Raw genomic sequence first — 22,975 nt, 5'->3', positions numbered from 1 at the left:
AGTAAAGAAATTGATAGCAAATCCTGAATTTTTGGGATTGTCCTTTGGAAAAATTGAAACAAAAGACTCCTGAATTGCTGGATCGTTCAACCTTTCATTAAGCAAGAATATACCAAGCTGCTCTACCAGCTCCTGGAAGAAAATATTTATAAAAATACGGGAAGAGGAAGTAGTATCTTCCTCTGTTAGATGTATATAAGCAAGACAATGCCATGGAAGAGCATTTGTGCCAAGTAAGTGGGAAAAAACTTTGCAACATTACGTAGTTTATTTGTTTCCAGTCTGTGTATCATAGAATATTGTTGTACAAAACACTTATCAAAAAATTCCTAATAAATTTTATTGATCATACATAATCTTTGCCCAAGAAGACCATAATAATGAAGGTATGTTCTCTCTTGACTGCAGCATTATAACAACATGATGCATAATTCCATCTCTTGACCAGGTTCAAGCTTGATCTTTAGTAGCTTATGACTAGCTTCCTCGAAATCAACACTTGACATGATTGTCAAATAAATTGTACATCTTAAATTGACCAAGTTTGTCTCTGTCTCATCATGTATTCTCAGTGCTTCCTCACCTTCCTCTTCGTCATCATCATCATCATCATCATCATCATCTAAATCATCACCTGAATCATTCTCCCCTTCTGCTTCATCTCAAGAAGCATCTCCAAGTATATCTTTCTTCAGTTTTTCATAGGTTGCCTCATGCTCTAAGAAATTAGGATCTGGCTTGAAAACATCCAAACTAGCTTCTTGATCAAGTTCATCTTCTAGGAAAACTTCATGTGTTAATTGATCTTCTTTCTCTACAAGGTCCAATTTTGGACGCATAGCTGGATGACCCTTGAACTTAGCTTTGCGAATTGCAAAAAGGCCTTCAATTAAAAACTATAGTCATTTGTCAATTTCCCCCTCATGGAGAATACCTCTAAATCTTTCAAAAATCCCATAGAGACCTTTGGGTGAAAGGTCTTGCAACAAAGAACCGCATTCTTTCGAGAACCCAACAACAACCTCTACACTGTCATCTGTGGGGTTCTCTAGTAAAAGGGTGAGAAGTTCCAAGGCAATGATCTCATGTGCAACTTGTTGATTCACTAAACGATCTATGAATTTGGCTGCTACTATCAACATGTTCTTGTTATTGCATTTGTATGCCCTCTTAAGCTACAAAATAATTCTTCGCAAAAGCAAATTGCCAACTTCAGGAAATTTTGTATTTACCACAACAACCAATGCAGCAAAAACATCTGTAAATCCAGGGGATGCCATTTGGGATTTCATAAAAGACCTACAAAATAGACCCCTCCCATGGATGAGATTCTCTACAAAAAACTCTGGAATGATGTTCTTGATGTTAGATGCATTTACCTTGTTTACTAACCCATTGATACTCTTCCGAAGGGCATCCCATGTCATGCACTGGTATTCCACACTGCACTTGTCTTCCACATCTTTCATCATTTGAGCCAGCTTAAATGGGGGAATGTAAACACCCCCACTTCTTCCAACACCCTTCTCAACTCCTCTTACAGCACCTTCACCATTCCCATTCTGAGATGGAGCAGACACAACACCAGAAGTTTTCACTTCCACTGCCTCTCTGTCCCTCTTGTTTCTAGAAGCCCCTTTACCACTTAATTCATCCTTATTTCTATACATAAACCCATCAAGAAGCATGAGTTTTTGCATATAAGCTCACCCAAATATTTTACAGTTATTTTTCATCAAGATTCCCTCAGGAGCTGGCAGATCTTGCTTCCATACTTTAATTTTGTTTTCTCAAAGGACAATCCTAAAAATCCATGCATTGCAAACAACTTTTTATACCTTTGTTGGTTGTGGTGGCATCACAGAGAGTTTACATCAATAAATGAAGAACATGCCAATGCTTTTAATGTAGCACTAGAAGTCTATCTCTTATTCAATATCTCTAGTGATGGTTCTTGTAGGTCCTCCTATTCAATATCTCTAGAACTGGCAATTTTGGAAGTGTGGCATTGTTGAGAGCCAACACTTATGTGTGAACCCCATCTTCACGTATTATGATTAGTTGCCATATCGATACTTGACCCTATCCTCATGGTGTTGGCTCAATTCATATTAGTGTGTTTTGTTGAAGAAACATGATGTGAGAAGTTTGATGCAGAGGCAAGGGTAGAACTCAGTATTTCATATTAGGACAGCAACCACATTGATTAGGCAAGTCAGATAAGGTCTCTCCAATGTTTAGGATACTGAATTCACATTACACACTCATGGACTACCCCAATTAGACATCAATCAACTTAATATCTTATACAAGGATTGCATACCACAAAGCCGTTAGATATGTTTTGAGATGAAAAAGAAGAGTTAGATGGTTTTGGTTCAATGATGATAATTTCTATTTTCAAGTAATTTGATTCGGTATATTATACTGAAACGTGATTTCATAACTAACATTTCAACTTCTATATAACTAGTTCTATAGCCCAATTTTCTTGCTTGTGAAGAAAGACCATGTCAGACAATATCAACAAACAACAAAATAAGGAGATAATTACTAGATTGTGGTCTAACTTGAAAAGAAAAGGTGATGGAAAATGTTAGTCCATGCAAAATTTGTAAGGGGTTAAAGACTAGAAGACTTCTAATCAAAACAATGAAGAAACATTGTAGGTTGCATGGTCACATTGAAGGTGGACATGATTATCATCCATTGGTAAGTTTTTCATTATATCGTTTTAACAATTTATATACATAATAAATCACGTGATGATGAGATCATGATCACAGTTTATTTATGTTTATCAATTTTATATAGGTCAAGCACCCCGAAGCACATGGTATGGATCAACACAACCCTAAGAATATGGTTTTCAAAGTGGACGAACATGGAGGTGTGAATATCGAAGCTAAAGATAATGATCCCATGGAAGATGACGATCATGAGCCAGAAAAAACAATTGAAGATGATGGTGCAAATACATTGATCCATGACTCATTTAGTACTCGTACAACTGATCATGATGATGAAGATGACCTTGATGTTGTTCATGATGTCCCTCTACTTGAGAAGGCATCTGAGGCCCTTTACGAAGGCTCACAGGCAACTCTTCTCTCCACTGTATTGTTTTTGGTGAACTTGAAGGTTATGAATGGTTTATCCAACATAACAATGTCACGTATGTTAAGGTATGTCATATATGTCATAATAAATTGTGAATCATGTTGTACCATTAATATTCTTTATATTAACAAATTATATTTTTTTTGTTGTAGATTGATAGGTGAGTTTTTGTTACCACCATCAAATATTCTACCTCGCTCATACCGAGAATTATCTGCTGTTATGAAAGATATTGGAATGGAGTAACAAGCAATAGATGCTTGTCCCAATGATCATATTATATATCACAAACAACATGAATTTCGAGCTGAATTCCCTGAATGTCATATCAGTAGATATCGAACAGATCAAATAACAAAAAGGGTTCCTCGCAAGGTTCTTCACTATATTCCCATTATTCCACGTATGTAACGATTATTCAAGTGCACTAGCTTGACACAATTTATGGATTGCCATGCACGTAATAGAAGTCGAGATGACATTATTCGAATGCCTACAAATGGTTCAACATTTATGGACATAGAGGAAAAGTGGCCACACTTTAAAGAAGAACCTCGTAATCTCAGGCTTTCATTGGCAGTAGACGGTGTCAATCCATTTGGAGAGATGAGATTTGTTTACTCAGTGTGGCCTATTTTTGTTATCAACAATAACATTCCTCTATGGATGTCAATAAAGAGGGAGCACATAATGTTGGCAATGATTGTTCCAGGTATTTTATCATTTAAATACAGTCGTCTAAATTTAATTATAAATATTGCAGTAAAATGGTCATAATAATTATGTAATGTTTTTGTTCATTCGATTAGGTAAGTACCAAGTTAAAGATATGAATGTATATATCGAGCCTCTTATCAACGAGTTGATGGAGTTATGGAGTGGCGTCACTATGTATGACATCTCTAGACTAATAGGACAAAGACAATTTCAATTCCATGCGATGTTTCTATGGACAATACATGTTGCCCCGAGGCTAACACATTTTTGTGGTATGTTATAGTGTTTATGTTGTGCATGAACATTATAATTCAAAAAATTATCATATTTGTAAAGCGGAAAATCGCGAGCGAACCCTAAGTGTTCCCCCCACTACTCCAAGGGGAAAGGGGGTCACTTAGGATTGACGGTTTTCACTTAGGGGAGACTTTACATTCAAAAGAGGGGTTGAAACCCACAAGATCCAATCCCACACAATGCAAGATTGGATTCTAAATGAGTTTCAAGGGTTAAGACAGCAAGGCTACCCTCTTTTGTAAAGAATGTAGATAGAATGATTAAGCTAGGAATGCATGAAAAGTGAGAAAGATTCACTTATAAATAGAGATAGGAATATAGGATGAAGCTGCCGACCTGGATCTAGTAGTAAAATGTCGAGACGGCGCTGTCCTGCAAATTTGAGCAAAAGTTGACGGGACGATGGCGCCCGGCGTGCACACGGTCCTCCGAAAAATCCGCGAAACAAAGGGGGATCTGTTCGTCTCTACACAAGGATTCCAGATCTTCAATTATAGCCGCGTACCTACAACCTACACATAGAAAAGAGAGGATGACTGGGGGGTTAGGGATTAGGAGTTTGCCCTTAGGTCAAACCCCGGTTTTGGAATTAACCAAGAAATGAGAAATGTTGTAAATGTAAGTGATTGTAAAACAAGTACTAGTACCTTGTTGTAAGAATGTTTGTATTCTTACATGCGAAGGTGTAGATGTTGTTGTATGTTGTATGTTGTATGTGGTATGTGATCTCCTCTTCAATGGTTGAATCCTTGTCTTGAATGCAACACTTAGCCTTGAATGGAGACTTAGAATGATCAATTGCTTGAAGGAATGCTTGAATGCTTGAATGTTTGAATGTTTGAGTATCGCTTCCGCCTTTTTTCCATCTTACCAAAATGGGAGAGGAAATGTAGTTTATATACTTGTCAATTAGGGTTGATAGACTAATTTTTCTGACCTTAGGCCGACTAGGAAAGGTTATTTTCTAATTTGCAAACTTAAAGACCCGAGGCCCCAAAAGAGACCGGGCCCAAAAATAGGGCCAGGGACCAGGGCGCTGGGTGCCATGGTCCTGGGGGACCAGGGTGCTGGGTGCCCTAGTCCTGAAGGACTAGGGCGCTGGACACCATGGTCCCACCTCTAGGGACAGCATGGTGCAAGGAGGATCAGGCCAGGGTGCTAAAAAATGCAGTTTTTGATGTCATGGACAAGTTTCGGGGTCTCCATTCAGGTTTTGTGTTGCATCGCCATCGTGAAGACCCAAATGCGGTCAAAATTGCAAGTGTCACAATTTTAGGACGCTACATTTAGCCCCCACTTTAGCGGGAGTATAAGTGTACGCTCATACTTCCGGTAAAGTACAAGGAAACAACATTGAAAAACTCTCACCACGTCAAGAAGGCAAGATATACCAAGCCCCCAGTGGACTAAGGATCTTATGACTTTGATTGACTAAGTAAAAGGGAAGATCGCAAGGGAGAACCATGACTGTCAGTAGTAAGGTTCCCTCACTATGAGTCATGCAAGAGAAATACCAAAAATTTTCAAGACAAAGCTAAGTTCGCCAAGAAATTTTCAAGTATCCTGAAGGGATAGACGAGGTGTATGCCCCCCTACGTTAAAGCGATCGCACATTCCTCAACGGGGGTGATTGCTTTAAGGTAGTGATACACATAAGAAATGAGAAGGGAAAGGAGCACGTTATCACAAAGATTTAGCCCCCAAGTGTGAGATAAACCCAAGGATAATAGACACAAAGCACAAAGCACGAGGTGACTTTGCTTTCCTTGGGGTCAGTATGCTGTATGATAATTTATGTATATCATATGTATGTATGCATAATTTTTCTTCATTCCCCAATCAAGGAAGGTCACCTAGAAGAAGGGAACACATGTGTCTTTTGAGTCAACATGAGAGAGACCAAAAGAGATCTCAATGCTTTGCATCGTCCTCAAGTAGACAACACTAAGGACAACAAATAGAAGAATGAGAATAACACATAGAAGAAGTAACAAAAGAGAGGAGGAGAGAGTCTGCTATGCTAATGAAACTAGTCTAGCACGTCATCTACCCCCCGATCTTGCTGATCAATGTTTCGGGAAGGCAGGGAACATGCTAGAGGAGGAACATCCAACACAGCAGATGGAGCTATCACAAGATCCAAACAAGGGCGATGTTCATGTTCCAAGCCACGTTGTTCTTGTCTAGGAGCTAGGATAAGTGCTTTAGAAAATTCGTTAGATAAATGGTTATCAACATCAACAAATTCATATTCACTATCAGAAGCAAGAGAAGTAACATTTTCATCATGAATAACATTTTCATCTATATCATCATCAAGATTTATAAAAATAGGGTCTTTAACTCGCACAGGATCAAGACCATCATGCATCTTATGTTTTGGAGATTTTGGAGAAAATGGAATAATGCTTGTTGAAGGTGTTTTTGGAGATTGCAAAGTTTGAGAAGTAGCTGCCTGAGCTCTAAGACGACGCTTTCGTCAGCGTTCACGTGCAGAACAATTTCATCTAGTCTTAGTAGGAAGTGGAGAAGATTGAGGAGGAGGAATGTTCTCATCCTTATCACTTGGGTGTTTAGGTTGTGGTCTCTTAGGCTGAATAATAGGAGAAGAAGAAGGCCTCTTCTCTTTATAAAAAGAAGGAGGAGGAACTACTCCGTATAAAGGAGGAATATTTGGTTTAGGAAGGAGACCAAGTCCATCATGACGAGGAGGTATAGGTCTACTTTAAGAAAGTTTATTAGACATAGACATAGTCACATCCATAGGGATGGGTTGGGAATCTTCTTGAGGAAAGACATTAGTTTTATCTTTCAAAGGAAGAACTTCCTTCTCAAGAATGATAGGAATATCTAGTTTGGGTGTTCTAGGTTCACTTAAAGATAGGATCATATCTATTTTCCACTTTTGATAAGATTTGAAAAGATGATCACTTCACGGAGGAAGAGATTGGAATTGTTTAGGCCAAAAATAATCAATAGGAACGCTAGAAGTTCTTTCAGCTGGTTTAAAGAGACTATGATTGACAGTAACAACTTCACCATTATGGGGAAATTTTAAACACTTATGAATACGAGAAGCAATAGCTTTCATGGAAGATAGCCAAGGATAGCCAAGCTTCACACGAAATTGTTCGGATGAATGAATAATAGCAAAGTTCACATCAAGGGATTTGTTATGGACTTCAATAGGTAATGTAATAGAACCAATTGCAGGAGAAGAAAATGCATCGAATAATTTCACAACCACATCTGTTTTGTCATAGATCACTTGATTCAATTGCAAAGTAAAAAGGAATTCTTCAGTAATAACATTAACCATGCAAGAAGGATCAATAAGCACTCCACGACAAGGTGTATTCTTGACTTTTGCAACTATGTATAAAGGACCATCAGGTGCCCTGATAGTTTCACTAGAATCAAATGTGATGGAAGGTTCTTTAGGTTTTTCTTGCTGCTCTACAAAGTTAATCACATTCGGAGTCATAGAAATAAGACCATCAGATGAGAAAGAAGAATCATTAGCCTCAATCGCATTAGAGGTATGAGAAGGTAATGGATTAGTAAAAATTTGAAGATTTTGGTTAGGAGGAGCTACAGATGTATTGCCTTTATCATTCACTCCTGAAACAGAGATAGTATTATTATCAATCAAATCTTGAATTTTACCCTTTAAAGCGAAACATTTTTCAGTATCATGCCCAAGTTGACGATGAAATTGACAAAAAGATTTGTTATCAAAATAGGGTGAATTAATCTTTGTAGGATCAATTTGCCTTATAGGAGGGAGAGTAAGAACATTTTGTTCCAATAACTTATTCATAATACTATGCAATGATTCATGCAAAGGAGTAAACTTTCTTTCTTTCTTGAAAAATTTAGAAATAGGAGGCACACCTGATGCTGCATTCACATTGTTGTTGATGATGTTTTCATTGAATTTAACGGACTCTCTGTTTGGTTTAAACTTCCCAAATGGTTGTTGACTACTATCACCCTTATCACTCGGAGCCATAGGATGTGATTGTTCCATTTGACTCACAGTTAGTTGATAATTGTGAAGAGTTGCACACAACTGTTGGAAAGAAGTAAACTCAAAAAATAGAAGTTTATCTCGAATATCTTTTTGTAAATTAGAAATAAAGATTCTTTGAATATCATTGTCAGGCACTGGAAAAGAAATTTGAGCATACAAATGTTTATATCTACCAATGAAATCAGTCACTTTTTCTTTAACACCTTGTTTACAATGCATTAAATCAATCAAAGTAACTTTAGGACTTATATTGTTTTGAAATTGTTGAATAAAAGCATTTGCAAGTTGTTCAAAAGAAGTAATAGAATAAGAAGGCAACGAGCAATACCATTGTAGGGCTTTATCTCTTAATGTTCTAGTAAATAGTTTTGCAAGCAACCTTTGGTCATAAGCAAAATTGGTACATATTGTTTGAAAAGTCTTAACATGTGTTAGAGGATCACCTTTACCATTATAAAGCTCCAAATGCGGGATTTCAACATGTTTAGGAGGGATAGCTCGAACAATGTCAAGAGAAAATGGGCTCGCAACATCAAATGTAGGCACACTAAACTTAGATTGATTCATAGAGGCAATTTGTTGTTGTACAGAAGAGACAGTGTGTGCAAGATTGTTAATGGTCGCTTCAGTTGAAGAATTCATATTAGATGTGTTAGATTGTGATGGAGGTATTATGTTATTGAAAGAAGGTATTGATTGAGAGTAAGGTGGCGGGACACTATGATAGTTAGTCATAGGAGATGATTGGAAAAGAGGAGTACTACAAGGAGGAATGGAATGGTTGAATGAATTGCCCCCGTGCATCATGTTCATTTGTGGAGATGTAATAGGAACACTCATTGAAGGAATGAATGAAGAAGTCGGATTAAATGAAGGAAGAGGGTTAATTGAAGAAGAAGGATTGCCCCCATGACTGGTGATCATAGGTGGAATGTCTTGTATAGAAGTAGTCATTATGTTTGATGTAAAGGTAGGTATGCTAGCAATAGAAGCTGTCAAAGGAACAGAATGATTGACTTGAGTAGGAGGTTGTGTATAACCTAAAGTTTCAACACAACTCTTCATAGGCATCACATTCGAATCCACAATGTGTGCAATACCACGCAAAATATCAATTCCATTCTTATCACTTTGAACCATACATTTTAGACCCTCAATTAAAGGAAGAGCTTGACTATCGGGGTATTCTTGAGACATCCATTGTCGAAAATTGTCAAATTGGTTATCCAATTTCGAAAGTTGTTCAACAGAAACCTCATGGAGATCTTCTTCATCATTAGGAGGATTAGAGGAATTACCCGTGTCCTCGTTAAAAAGGCCATTCAAATTAGGTTCCATCTCCTCAGTAATTAAACCTTGGAAAGACTTAATTCTAAGACTTCGTCTAACGGGAATAGTGTAAGTAGGGCTTATTGTTGTAAAACTCATGCACTAGGGAGAGAGAGAAAACTTTGAATTTTAGAGGTAGCAAATTTCAGTAAAATCATCCAATCTCCTAGATTTAAGCTGTTAAATGCAATCACGACAATCTCCCGAAATTTTGGAAAAAAAGTCAGGGACCATGGCGCTCGAAGTGCACACAGTCCTCGCAACTTTTTTTCGAAATTTGCAGGGATGACAGTTATGATGATTTTAGAGCTAATCTGAAAAAATTGAGTGATTTTGTGATCTGTAGATAGGCCAAATTAAAGTTGCAATCTCAAAATTGAACCCTACCAAGATTGTTGAAAAATACAAAATTTGAATTTCGAAAAAGAGAGGGAAACGGAAATTTTGAATTTTATGATTTTAGAGGGAATACCAAAAGCAATGCAAGTTTTGAATTTTAAAAGTTGACTCAATTTCATGCAAAATTCAATTTTGAAAGCGGAAATCAAAGTTGGTGTAATTAAGCACTTAATTTCAAAAGTCACAAATTGCAAAAATTTGAATAAAGCACTGAAATTTAGAATGAATGCCGACACACTTTTCAGATTTAGGATAGTAAGAACATAATTTTGACACAAAATTTCAATTTCAACAATTTTTGAATGATTAGAAGCCTTAATCCAAGCAATCCCTAGACCAATTTTGACTTTAATTTTGAAAGTGTTGTAATTGACAAAATCAGCCAAAATTCTGGATTTTAGCAGAAAAATACAGTAAGATCTAGCTCCCGAAATTTCGGAAAAAATGTCAGGGACGGTGGTGCTCGGGGTGCACACGGTCCTCGCAACTTTTTTCCAAATTTTCAGGGATGAAAGATATTATGATTTTGTTGCGGAATCCAAAGTTACAGCTGATTTGGAGATGTTTTGATCAGTGAAATTATCAGTCAAAGGTTGAATCAAGAGGGTTTCAAAAATTAGGGTTTTGACACTTAACCACTTAATTTTCAAAATTAAAGCACAGATATGAATTGACAATTTGTAATAGAAGGGTAGATCTGAAACAAGCATTAACAATTAAACATTTCACAAGCTCAATTACTGAAAAGAAAATTTAGGGTTTTTATGCAATTAACCTCTAAACTTTGCAAAATATCAAACATGGAAATGTAATCAAGGAAACCAATTTTCAGATCTAATCATGAAAAATCAGAAAGGATGTTCACGTCGGGTTCACCAAAATGTAAAGCAGAAAATCACGAGCGAACCCTAAGTGTTCCCCCCACTACTCCAAGGGGAAAGGGGGTCACTTAGGATTGACGGTTTTCACTTAGGGGAGACTTTACATTCAAAAGAGGGGTTGAAACCCACAAGATCCAATCCCACACAATGCAAGATTGGATTCTAAATGAGTTTCAAGGGTTAAGACAGCAAGGCTACCCTCTTTTGTAAAGAATGTAGATAGAATGATTAAGCTAGGAATGCATGAAAAGTGAGAAAGATTCGCTTATAAACAGAGATAGGAATACAGGATGAAGCTGCGGACCTGGAATTAGCAGTAAAATGTCGAGACGGCGCTATCCTGCAAATTTGAGAAAAAGTTGATGGGACGATGGCGCCCGGCGTGCACACGGTCCTCCGAAAAATCCGCGAAACGAAGGGGGATCTGTTCATCTCTGCACAAGGATTCCAGATCTTCAATTACAGCCGCGTACCTGCAACCTACACACAGAAAAGAGAGGACGATTGGGGGGTTAGGGATTAGGGGTTTGCCCTTAGGTCAAACCCCAGTTTTGGAATTAACCAAGAAATGAGAAATGTTGTAAATGTAAGTGATTGTAAAACAAGTACTAGTACCTTGTTGTAAGAATGTTTGTATTCTTACATGCGAAGGTGTAGATGTTGTTGTATGTTGTATGTTGTATGTGGTATGTGATCTCCTCTTCAATGGTTGAATCCTTGTCTTGAATGCAACACTTAGCCTTGAATGGAGACTTAGAATGATCAATTGCTTGAAGGAATGCTTGAATTCTTGAATGTTTGAATGTTTGAGTATCGCTTCCGCCTTTTTTCCATCTTACCAAATGGGAGAGGAAATGAAGTTTATATACTTGTCAATTAGGGTTGATAGACTGATTTTTCCGACCTTAGGCCGACCAGGAAAGGTTATTTTCCAATTTGCAAACTTAAAGACCCGAGGCCCCAAAAGAGACCGGGCCCAAAAATAGGGCCAGGGACCAGGGCACTAGGCGCCCTAGTCCTGAAGGACCAGGGCGCTGGGCACCATGGTCCCACCTTCAGGGACAGCAGGGTGCAAGGAGGATCGGCCAGGGTGCTGAAAAATGCAGTTTTTGATGTCATGGACAAGTTTCGGGGTCTCCATTCAGGTTCCCTGTTGCATCGCCATCGTGAAGACCCAAATGCGGTCGAAATTGCAAGTGTCACAATTTTAGGATGCTACAATATTTAATCCAATTATACATTATCTTGTAGGTCTTCAAACAAAGGGAAAATTTGCATGTCCTGTTTGTGGTCCAAAAATGAAATCTCGTCATTCAAAAAGTTTAGGAAAGTGGGTGTTTGATGAGTATAGGCACTTTCTCCACAAAAATCATAAGTATCAAAATACTAAAAAACATCTTTTCAATGGGAAAGAAGAGAATACATCAAAGCCATGAAAAATGACACCTCCCCTGTGGAAGTTGGAATATAATAGAATTAATCGTCAAGGTAATGCCATTCCATCTATAGGTTTGTCATAAAACATCTTTTCTATTTTGTTTTGTCACTAATGATGTGATTCATGATCATGAAGGTCATGAAGGCATAAATGACCACCTTCCTAAGGGACTAAAAAGTTATCCTCGACAATTTAGTAGGTTGCCCTACTACGAGCAGTTACAAATTGTTCATTTGTTTGATAGTATGCATATTGGAAAGAATATAACAGAGATAGTATGGAAAATATTGGATGGAAGGCATGACAAAGAAAAAATTGTCAAAATATGTAGTGACATTCAGGATTCCAATCATGCAATGATAAATGTTATTCAATCAAATAGCCATGGAGACCAGATTAATATAAGTGAGCTTCTTTGGTTATTAACGGACCAACAAAGCAATGCTATAAAAGAAGTCATACGAAAAATTTGACTTCCCACAGGATTTGCTACAATAATAAACAATCTCATATCAAAGAAAAGTGAATTTGGGCCAGGGATGAAAACGCATGATTGGCATACCTTCATTAAGGTAATTCATGTTCTTGTGTTTTTAGTATGTATTTAAGTACTGCGCGTAAGTGTAATTTTCATTGTATTATGTTACAAAAAAATGAAAAGATAATTTTATAATTGTTGCAATATGTTCTACCTCTATCTCTCCCAGACGACTTCGACAATAATGTCAAGCAAGTCATATATGATCTTGGAAAATGCATGAGGTAAGTAGTGATATTTGTTCAGTTCATTGTATAGATATTATATTTGTGATTTGTTTTACTTGTTATGTAATATATTTTTTTGTGTCTTGAATACCTTGTAGGTGGTTGTCATGTAAAGAAATCCATAAAGACGATATAAAATATTGGAAGAGAAAAATTCCTCATTTAATGTGTGAAATGCAAAAGTGTCTACCTCCAGCTTTTTTCAATGCACAAGAACACTACCTCATACACCAAGTTGAGGAGATTGAATTGTGTGGACCTGTACACACTAAGTCAATGTGGATGGTTGAGAGGAACTTGAAATTTTTCAAGGCTTTGGTTCGACAAAGAGCACATCCTGAGGGTTCTATGGTGGAGGGATATATGGTATACCAGACTATGGTGTACATTTCTGAATATCTTCCTAAGTTTGCAGCAAAGATCCACGTGGATCGCATTTGGGATCCCAACACCATTAACAAATTTGAAGGGGAGTACTTGACGGGGAAAGGTAGATTGAGGAAAGTGAGAGGTAATTATAAGATGTTATTGTAGTTAATTAATTCTTAATCTTCAAAATAAATCGATTGTAAGACGTCTATTTATTTTTTGTATAGTTGGTCGAGAGTGGGATGCACTACATTTGTATATTGCAAACAATCTTGATTGGATGACAATATGGATTGAACATTAACATGGGAAGGTGTGGCTTCATTGGTTAAAGAAGCACATCGTAATGGAGATTCCAATGTTACGCAAAGGGAAATTGATTTAGCATATGGTTTAAGAGATAAACAAGTACGTATAAATTTATTAATCACCCATATGTTTATCAACTCATAATGTAATAAATTTTACATGTTTGACATATCACAGGTCAAACACTACAACGCTATGTGCTGCAATGGTCATAAATTTCGCATAAAAAAGTTGGATGACACAAAGAAAACTTGTGATTCTGGCATCACTACAATCTTCAAGGTAACAAATATTTCATCGAGAAATGACATACATCCTCAATAGTCTCAAAATTGATACTATGGCATTTTGGATGATATACTTGAGTGTGACTTTAATTCCTTCAAATTAGTTTTGTTCGTCATCAAATGGTACAGGCTATGATTGAATAAAAATGATCCTGATAGAACTGTTATTGAACATGATAATGGTTTTATAATGCTAAATACAAGGTCATTTGAACCAGTTGGGGATGAGCCCTATGTTCTTCCAATCCAATGTGAGCAAGTATTTTACTAAGATGTTCCACATAAACCGGGTTGGTCATTTGTTGTTAGACATGATCCAAGAGAAAGGCCGATAAAGTATAATGTGATGGAAGAAGAAGATATCAAAGAAGTAGAAGATGAAGTGGATGATGATCACGATCGACAATTTCTCAATGATGATGAAGAAGAACAAGAAGAAGAAGAAGAAGAGTAGAAGAAGAAGAAGAAGAAGAAGAAGAAGAAGAAGAAGAAGAAGAAGAAGATGATGATGATGATGATGATGATGATGATGATGATGATGATGATGATGATGATGATGATGATGGTGATGGTGATAGTGGTGATGGTGATGGTGATGATGGTGATGATGATGGCGAAGACGTTGATGGTGATGGTGATGATGATGATGATGATGATGATGATGATGATGATGATGATGATGATGATGATGACCTTGATGTTCATGATGATGAAGAATGAAATGTATGAGTTATGCGATTAGTATATTATCTATTTAATATTGACTTCTTGATAGAATTTTTTTTACATAGTTAATTCATTATGTTTTGAATTCTAATGCCATTACATAATTAATTCATGATGCACCTTTTAATATGGAGATGGAGATAGGGAGAGTGACTATTTATGAGATATTTTTTTAACTGTGTTTATTTATGGAAATTGGATTGTTTATTAGCTATGTGATGGATGTTGATTTAAAATACATATGTGATGGATCACATGTTTATGATGATGCATGTGACATTTTTTGAACTTTGTGTTTATTTATAGAATGTGGATTGTTTATTAGCTATGTGATGGATTACATGTTTATGATGACACATGATATGTGATGCTAATTGTGATGCTCAATTACATATATGATGACACATCATGTGATGCTTCTGATGCTTATGATACATATGTATTTATTGTTTATCAACTTACAAATGTAGTAATGCTTATGATGCTTAATTGATGGTGTTGATTTCAGGTATAGTCCCTTTGTGATGATGTCACCCTTGGTGGGAACAGGTCGTTGACTACAGACATCGTCAACCATTTAGTTGAGGATCCTGCATAGTCTACATAAAGTAAAGGTAAGGAATTAAAAAATTTACAATGATTTTGATGACATCATATTTTTATTATTTAATACTCTTTTTGTCTACAAAGTTCATGTTGTTCATGTTGTGTACTATGTAATTTTTAGCTAACATAAGATAATTGAATTACATTGTACAGGACCCTGAACCCCTTTGACGAGGATCCTGCACAGTCTCATGGATGGACAGGTATAACTAGTCAATACACCCTATAGAAACAATTTATTTTTGAAAAATTACTTGGAAAACAAACTTCCTCAATTTTTCAATCCTCGACATTAGCAACAAATCTAATACAGTTATCAACACTTGAGGCCCCGGTTGGACTTATTCCAATTTTCATCCCAAAATCAACTTTGGGGCTGACTTCTTCATCAACATTACCCTCATTTGCAAAATTTCTCTCTCATTACCAATTAACTCTCTCATTTCATGGAGTTTAGGTACCCCCAAATAGGTATTTGTCAGATCTATCTTCATCGAGTGAGGAAAATGTAGGAATAGAAAATAAAAGTGACACATGTAGTAGGTCTACAATAGGGAGATCAACAAGAGGTCAAAGCATTAGAAGAAAATTCAATAAACGCATGAAATTTTTCCTTGCTCAAGGGGGGTCATGTTCTTATGATGATGAGACCAAAGACAACATTGAGGTGCCACTGAGGTACAAACATCTACAGAAATAATGGGTGCCCAAGGAACTTCCCCCAATAAACACCGATTTTTGTGTTAACGATGGGATATATCGCATAGCATCTTCGTCGTTACATGGTTTAGGCTTATTTTCTATGGATGACATAAAGGTCTGTTACAATAGAGTTGTTGAATTCATGGAGTTTGTTGGACCTTGTTACAATTACAATCATTGGATGCAGATTGTTAAATATAAAAAAAGTATGCATAGGTATGCATTGTCAGAAAATTATATACAATGGAAAGATAGTGATCAAAGTAAACGAGTGGCTGTATACATTGTTGGTCAGCCAAAAGCAATAGGGAATATTCTAGGTTTAATAAATAGTATGCGACCTGGGTCAACTAATAAACAACCAAATTGCATATTTGAGGCGCAAGAGGGAAATTGTGTATTTGTATGTGCGATAAAATCAATAAGTGCAAGCGAAGAGCTTCTAATCGATTACAGTTTGAATCGTATAGATACAAACAAAGTTGATATCATGGGGGTGGTATGTACTATATACCATTTAAATTAACCAACCTCCAATTAATGAATCCAATATACCATTTTATTATGAAGTTTTTTTGCTAAGTCTATTGGTTTAATTTTGCTAACATTTTTTATATTTTTTCTTTGTCACGGGCCGACATGGATCCATCACATATCGCAGACAAGGATGTAGCTTGTGACACTTCTACCGAGCAGGTAAACCTCATTGTAATTGTACAAATTAGATAGAAGCAAACTGTTACATTATTATGTTCTTTTTTTTAGTGATTTAGACTAATTTTGTAATTGTTAATGATATTCTTGACACAGACGGATGTTCGGGGAAAGGGAAAGGGAGTTGCAGTACCTGAGCACCTTTCTAGGGATGTGGAATCAGTAGGGTTAAGCAATGATGACCCTGAAGATCCCACACACCTTATGAAATTCTTTAAAATGCCTCTTAGAAAAAATAGAAAGAGATTGTTGCTTTGGCAGTCGTGCATCCTATTACTGATGAGATATGAGAGAGGGTGGAATTATTGCTTCGGATAGTAGAAAACTTGCAAGTAAGTAGTAATGAAAGCTTTAATTATAACAAAAGTTTAATAATGGTTTATATTTTATTCTCTTTTATGTCATTAACTAAAATATGTACGTAATGTTTTTATAGCAATTTATCTGCCCTCATCAAAGTCGTTCCCACGATCACGGTGTTGCAGGATCTTCAGGTGATGATGATTTTCTTGTATTATCACTTGCTTGGCTTATCACTCTGAGTACCCAAAACACATCATACTTGATATTGTCAATTTTTAAAATAAAGGTTCATCCTTGTTTACAATTCTTGCACTTTTGATATATTTAATGTATTATTCTTTAGGTGTTGTTAATGTTATTGTGCAAATGTCGTCACCACCTCATCAGGGGTTACCCTCACCTATATTGCCGACTGCAATGTCGACAACACGTAGCATGCAAACATCCTCTAGTGCACCTCATATTGGCTCGCCCACTGTTTGTAGATCCCTCTTTTTCTCTATCTTTTGTCATGTGTTTATTTCCCTTCAAGCGTTCTTTCTTGAATTCTAATGCCATTTCATAGTGGATTCATTTTTTGTAGGAGGAGATGCACATGAGGATGTGCCAGAGGCGACTACTACTAATAACATACCATCATTTCTTGGATCTTCTCGTATTTCTAGTACGGGAACGTTGCAGGCCACATTGGTGGTGAGCGATGAAGAAATGATTCCCTTAAAGATACAAAAGGTTCCAGGTACTTTAGAATTATTATTATATATACTCTAATTGTAATTTACTTTATGATCACTCGTTTTGGACTAATGATCCCATGAACTTTTTGCAGGCAATGATATTTTCTATAAACATCTTAGTGACATTGAATTACAAATATTTGGGCCCACCATACGTAAAAGGTGGTACATCATATGTGAACTAACCCTAATCCACTTTTGATTTCATATCATTGCTAGAATAGTTTTCCTTTGATCCATTTCTTGAAGTGTAATAAATGTAGCTTCAGTTCATTTCTGAATCTAACAAGTTTGTTTTTGCTTTAAAAGGTGGAATGACCAAGAAAAAAGGTTAAAAAATGAATTGACAAACCAAATGGTTGAGTGGTTTGGAAATGACACCTTTGACAAAACCAAGCTCCTTGAAAAAGCTGGCACATATCTAAAGTATGTGAGGAACCAATACAGGACCCATTTGGAGAGGAACCTAAAGTACAAGCGTCCCCCCATGATTCCAGAGAGGGAGTGGAAGGACCTGATTTTGGATGCCAAGGAGAGAATTGAAAGGAAAAAAGGAAATACACCACTAGACGCCAGAAGAAGGTATGGGATACTATTAAGAATGTAATTATGTACTAATTAATTACTCTTTATATTTATATAATCTAACATATTTCAAACTTTTTATAGACTGAGTGACATGTCAAAGGCAACCAAGGCAAGGCAAGAAAAGCATGGGTAACACAAACTCGGCTCTGGTGGTTACATGAAACTTGTTGCACGAATTGTAAGTATCTCATGTAAACGAAATATAGCATCAAAATATTAATAAATTGCAAAAAAATTTTTTTTATCAAACAATGCAAGCAAAATTCACGGTACCAAGCAAAAATGCAGGGCTCTGAATTCAATAGAGCACCCATAGAAGATGACAAGAGAATTTCCTACCAGCAAGGCTATTCAGTCGTGGCTAATCAGCTACGAGAATTGAGTGGGCATACACAACATTCGAGTACATCTGTCACACAGGTAAATATGGTAAATGGAAGTTGTTTCAAATTGAATACTTTACCAATAATCTAATTGATGTTGAGTTCCAACATAAAGTGACTATATTTGTTTTAAATAAGAAAGCAATGATAACAATGTGCATGTCATTGGAATGCAGCCTGCTAATCGGGAAACACCGCCTACACATGAAGGTCTGGATGTGCATCTCAGTAGTGGAGGTATTCATTTGCTATTCAAATTTATTTTTTTAGCTATTAATACAATTAAACATCTTAATTTGTAATTAGAGAAGTAATTAATGTAACCTTTTTTGTTAATATTTTAGAGCATGTAGTCAGTGGTGAGCAAGTGGAGCATGATGTTCCCCACTCAGGTAAAGAGGACCACTGTTATTGCTTTAAACAAATATAATTGAAATTGGTGTTCAACATTAATGTAACCTTTAGTATTTCAACTCCAGATGATCTAGAGGGTGTTCAGCATGTTGAGGTTGAGGCTACACAAAATGATGTGGCCCCATTAGGTAAAGAGCACAACAATTATGTTCTCTAAATTAATGAAATACTTGTAACAATAATTTTATTTTTTTTTGAATTTAATCCATTTCTTTGTTATTGCAGAGGAACCCCCTTCACTTCAGTGTCCTCGTCCTCAGTATAGGACTAGGCATACATTGAGATCACGAGCAGTTGGCGAAACATCTGCAGAGGGGGGAAATGATGAAGAAACCGATGCTCCACTTAGTCTTTTCATAGCTTCAAAGAAAAAACAAAGAAAGAAATGATTGTAATCTAACTTATTTGATAATGACTGATTTTTATGTGTTAGTGAATGCAATTATGTGCTAATTAATGGTTATGGATGATATGTGTTAATTAATATTGATGAATGTTGCGTATTAATTAATGTTAATCAATGTTATGTGTTAATGAATGTTATGTGATATTAATGAATGAATGCTATATTTTATTAATGGTAGAAAGAATGAATGAATGAATGTTATAAGATGTTAACGAGGAATTTAGAGTGATGTTAGGGGGGGGAGGGGCCAAATGAGCTTCAACCTTCACGTGGTTGACCCTATTAAGTAGAGAATATTAAACTATTCTCGAAACCAAGCGAAGCTCAACAAGATAACACACTTTTCAATATTTCATTATGTTGCACAGTTAATCTTATTGAATAATGTATATTGAATCTTAATTGCAGGGTCCAACAAAGCCAACATGAACAACAACACCACAAGTTGCTGGGTATAATGAACTCCCATATTGTCTTGTCTGTACATGAACAATATGAGTTGCTTCTCGTGTTGATATCCAAGGTGGGACTGCAAAAGTTATGAATATGCCTCATCCTTGTAAGTTTTTTTATTACTCTCACTCTCACATTCACAGTTGTCAGCTTCTTGCTCTTTGTTTTTGTGAGTTGAAACAAAAATAGGAGGCAGTTTTATAAAGTTGGTGGGGTTTGGGTGGGGCCCATAGGCTATGACGGTTTGACCTTGAGCATGGAGTTTGAAAAAAAGTTTTGATTTTTTTTAAACCACTTATGGGTTGTTGGGATGGTCAAGAGGCTCTTGGGAGTCCCCCAAATGTCTCAAGGATGTCCTAGAGATGTCTCAAAGATGATGTCATTGGATTGCACTAGGGCAGCAGGGGGACGTCCCATCCAAGTCCCTGTATTCTGAAGGTGTCCCCATTTCAAAAACAAATAGTTTTGGGGGAGGAAATATCCTTGTGGAAACGGGAACCCAGTGAGGACATTACGAGGGCATGAAGGCACAACCAAGGGCCATTGAGTAGAAGGCAAAGGAAAAATCTTGGAAACAAGAGGAGGAGCACTTGGAGAAGAAGGTAGGGAAAATAGCAGTCCGACCAATAGAGAAGCTTAACTATGAGGACAAACTACTAGAGATAGCAAGAAACTCTCCAACCAACGCAGGGGAGACAAAACCAACAATCTCTACTAAGGGAGGAGCTCTAGACCCCAAATCTGAAGAAAGAAATAGAGCTAAAGTGAATTGGATAACAACAAGAATGTAAAGTGCACCCCTGATTTGCTAACCAAAATGCTCAAAATTAAATGAAAATCTTTAATGAATATACAAAACTATATACAGATGCAAGCACACCATGGTTGAGATGGTCCAACTCCCTAGTCTCACTCTACGACTAAGCTCATGCCATATCTAAATCAAAGACATCTCAAATACATCGTTGGTGGAAAGCTGCAAAATGTCATTTTCATACATAAGCAAGACATACACAATTGGGCACAATCACCAAGAGAACGGTAAAAAGTGTGTTTGAGATCATTGTCCTAATTGTGGTGTGGTCATGAAGAGATCACCATAAATTTGTCAAACTTTACGGTGATCTCTTCGTGACCACACCACAATTAGGACAATGATCTCAAACACACTTTTTACCATTCTCTTGGTGATTGTGCCCAATTGTGTATGTCTTGCTTATGTATGAAAATGGCATTTCGCAGCTTTCCACCGATGATGTATTTGAGATGTCTTTGATTTAGATATGGCATGAGTTTAGTCGTAGAGTGAGACTAGGGAGTTGGACCATCTCAACCATGGTCCGCCTGATCATATTAGCTTGAAACCATGCGCCTCATATTAGCCTCAAACCTATGCCCCTACTAGTAGGTGGTGGGGATAGAATATCATTCACTGTACATATCAATGACTAGATAATAATAATAAAAAATTTGATAAAAATTATCATCATCGGATTTACGACGAATACCAAGCTTTTGACTGACAATGTAATCAGCGGACATACAACGTTCTCATTGGTGAAATGTTCTAGAGTCATCGCACTTACGACTCAAACCAAATAAACATCTGATGAGGATGTTGTATGTGCGATGACACTTCATAGTCAGATGGTCATCGATGTCTCTGAATGGACCGATGACACAAGCGGCGGACAAACAGCATCACCATTAGTGTGAAGTTCCAAATCGTCGTCAACTTTGCGACAAAATCTACTAATTTCGATGACTTTTTTGACCGTCGGTAGAGTCCATGGGATTGTCATATTTTCGATGGGCATGGCATTGTTGACCAATCCAACAATGAGTTTTCAATGGCTACTTTTGTCGGCACTCCGACGAAAATTAGTCACAAATCCAACAATCGGCCGTCAGAAATCAGCTCTGAATGTACTAGTGTATGCTCACAGCATTGGTTGAGCATTTTCATTCAGAGTATAACACATTTCATTTGCCAGTGGGGGAGATGACCATCACTCCCAAGGATGTGTACAGGATCCTTCGTATCCCTTTTGTTGGGGATAAGGTGGATTATGATACCACATTGTTACCTGGACTATAGGCAGTTATGCACGTATTCAGGGATCCAGACATTTTGACCTGTTCCATGAGTTGGGACATTATCATGAGCAGATATAGCGAGGAGTTTCCGCTAGCATGAGTTCTAGCAAGTTTCATCAATTTCTTTTTGATGCCAAATAGAGGGCAGCAGGGTTTCCAGTGTGGATGGGGTCGGATGCTGGAGAGATTGATGGAGACCCCTTAGAGGCTTGGCTGGGGTTCATGCATTTTGGCACACATGTATCGAGAGATGCATGAGATTTTGTATAGAGATGGTAGGAGCATGGTCGCGGGTGTGTACATTTTACAGGTGTGGGCTTGGGAGCACCTTCCTGTTTGTCAGCCTATAGTAGATGACAGCAAAGAGCCTGGGCAGTCGATGATATACAGGTATGTCGGATATCTTACACAGCCCCATTTGGGCAAGACAATTTTATGGCGGTGGCAGCTTGATGACCTGATAGCCGTGGTGCGGAGGCCTTACAGAGGCTTAGAGTCATGGGATGACTAGTGGATGGTTCACAGGGACCTTTTTGTTACATGCCCTCTCATCGAGAGATCATAGACCATTGTTGAGCGATTCGTCATTTCACGAGTGATGAGGCAGGATATATCTGACCAATGAGATCAAAGGCCCATTGCTGAAAAGGCCAGTGTGTAATAAATGGTATGAGGTCCCTTGCTGAGGAATGTATGAGATTTCCATGAAGCTGACATTTCTCACAAGTCTTAGCAAATTTGATGGCATCTTTTTCCATGTCTGGCTAGTAGTAGCCAGCCCGTAGTAGTTTCTAAGCTAAAGTAAGGCCATTTGAATGAGATCCACAAATACCTTCATGGACTTCCGATAATGCTTGTTTAGATTCTTCAGTTTCTAGACATCTAAGCAATGTACCATCCAA

General features: G+C 37.1%; 1 pseudogene; it reads left to right on the top strand.

The window, feature by feature from the left end:
- LOC131075334 (protein DETOXIFICATION 16-like) overlaps positions 1-22,584 on the top strand; it is a 47,998-nt pseudogene extending 25,414 nt beyond the window's left edge.
- Positions 22,585-22,975: the final 391 nt, after the last annotated feature.

Source organism: Cryptomeria japonica, chromosome 2, assembly GCF_030272615.1.
Source record: "Cryptomeria japonica chromosome 2, Sugi_1.0, whole genome shotgun sequence".
Taxonomy (NCBI): domain Eukaryota; kingdom Viridiplantae; phylum Streptophyta; class Pinopsida; order Cupressales; family Cupressaceae; genus Cryptomeria; species Cryptomeria japonica.
The sequence above is the reverse complement of the archived record's forward strand: the minus strand, read 5'-3'. Positions and strand labels throughout refer to the sequence as shown.